This window comes from Trichechus manatus, unplaced genomic scaffold (genome assembly GCF_000243295.1).
Source record: "Trichechus manatus latirostris isolate Lorelei unplaced genomic scaffold, TriManLat1.0 scaffold00070, whole genome shotgun sequence".
Taxonomy (NCBI): Eukaryota; Metazoa; Chordata; class Mammalia; order Sirenia; family Trichechidae; genus Trichechus; species Trichechus manatus.
The window spans coordinates 13,011,478-13,013,625 of NW_004444006.1; the positions used below are offsets into that span (position 1 = coordinate 13,011,478).

General features: G+C 36.7%; 1 protein-coding gene across 5 annotated transcripts in view; it reads right to left on the reverse strand.

Moving 5' to 3' along the window:
• ABCB7 (ATP binding cassette subfamily B member 7) overlaps nt 1-2,148 on the reverse strand; it is a 133,018-nt gene that overhangs the window by 84,488 nt on the left and 46,382 nt on the right. For 2 of the 5 annotated variants that reach the window (XM_023734696.1, XM_023734695.1), the window contains exon 2: nt 1,769-1,872. The exons of the other annotated variants lie outside the window; for them this stretch is intronic. The gene's annotated coding sequence lies outside the window, so the exon portion shown is untranslated. The remainder of the gene's footprint in view (nt 1-1,768; nt 1,873-2,148) is intronic. 5 annotated transcript variants of the gene reach the window in all.

Consider the following 2,148-nt stretch of genomic DNA (forward strand, 5'->3'; position numbering starts at 1 on the left):
TTCATCTTTCTTCATTTCTAGTTTCTTGATTTATGCTTTTTTTTCTTACATTTTTTTATTCTCATTTTTGTTCTTCCCCATTTCTCAGTCTCTCATCTTTCCACCTCAAAAGCAACCTCACTTAGCGCTCTTTTCTTTGTGTATATGTTTCTGGGCCCTGTTCCTCTCTCCTCTCTCTCATCTTTCCCATACTCAGCTCCACACGTCACAGTCTACCCCCTCCTTCCTGCCTACCTGCACCGTGCGCTGAGCATCTCACTCCCTAGCAGCACAGGCACAGCCTACTGGAACCTACCCTGCACTGATTCCCAGTCCGCACCGTCAGCCCTGGTATGTGCCACAAACAACCCATCCCAGCAACTCCCCTTCAGCTGGACCTGCCCTGCTATACCATTCCCGAGTGACCCTGCCCATTAGAGAAGGTGGAAAGTACTGTGCCCACAGACAAGCAAACAACAAACAATGCACAGCCCACCTGCTCAGACATAACCAAATAAATCAAAAAAGCAGGACAAAACAAATTTACAATCAATAAACAAGGAAAATAACCCCTGAATGCCCTGAAGACAGCAGACAATATCAAAACATTTATGAAAACAAGACAGGATGGATACAGTAAGCATCAAAAATAAAAAAAACACCAGATGACCTTCCAGTAGAAGGAACTAAATCTAACTGATAAGGAATTCAAATCTCTAATTCTCAGAATTATCCAAGAGTTGAAGCAAAAAGCAGACAAAAACGAGGAATAAATAAACAAATTCATGGAAAAAGCAAACAAATTCACGGAAAATACAAACAAAAAAAATGGAAGAATTCAGGAAAATAATACAGGAACAAAATGCTAAAATAAATTCACAACTGGAAATCATACAAAAACAACAATTAGAAATCCAGAAGATAAACAAGATTTCAGAAATGGAGAGTGTCATAGAAGGGCTGAGGAGCAGGTTTGAAATGATGGAAGACAGAATCAGTGAAATTGAAGACAAACACTTGGCTACAACTCTGACAAAAAATCAGAAAAAAGAATGAAGAAACCCTGAGAATTATGTTGGATACAATGAAAAGTAAAAGTCTGCAAGTGATAGGAGTTCCAAAACAGGAGGAGAAAACAAAAAACACAGAGAGGATCACTGAAGAATTGCTGACAGAAAACTTCCCCAATATCATGAAAGATGAAAAGCTGACCATCCAAGAAGCTCAACGATCCCCATATAGAATAGACCCCAAAAGAAAATCACCAAGGCATATCATAATCATACTCGATAAAACCAAAGACAAAGAATCGTTAAGAGCAGCTCGAGAAAAACAAAAAGTCACGTACAGAGGAGAAAACAATAAGACTATGCTCGGATTATTCAGCAAAAACCATGCAGGTAAGAAGGCAATGGGATGACATGCAGAAAACCTATTAAATTACGGAGAATTTAAACTGTAAAGTAGCAGAAAATAGGTCCAATTCTACTTTCCCAACTTTCACATTATCTCAGCATTCCAGCTGCATTGTGAAGTATGTGATAATTTCTTCATTATGTGCACAAACACAATAGGACTAAAAATCTTAGAAGTACTGAGAGATTCATACCAACTTTCTAAAGTTCTTGGCTTGTGATAAGCCAGCCCAATAAAATAATTCAGTACTAAGTGTATCTAAAATATATTCTTGGTAAATTAGTCTTAATATGATAAAGAAAGTTCTCTTTGCACATTTGTGAACTGTTAACTTCATGATTTAAAACGAATTGATTTTGAAGTTTTTTCTTACCTTTTAAAATTCAGTCATTGGTTTTTATTGCTCTGAATTTGGGAAATGCCTTGTAATTCTTTGTTACTCCATTAGCAAGCAGCTTGGAATCTCACACCACGTAGCTGAAACATATAAGACGGTGACCAAGTTTCATGATAGTAAAAATGTCATGATAAGTGAGCTTCTTTGAATGGGATTAAGGCCCATACTTACTTCACGGAAGTTTCCTAAACAAACATAAAAAGTCTATGAAGAATTATTTGTGATGTCTGCTAAATATTAAGCTTTGCTGCTGGTGTTATATATCCTAGAGATGTAAAAATCTTACAGATAAAGGGAAGAATGGTTGAAAAATAGGGAGATTCTGTGAGTATTTTTTGTGGGTTTTTTTTTTTTTT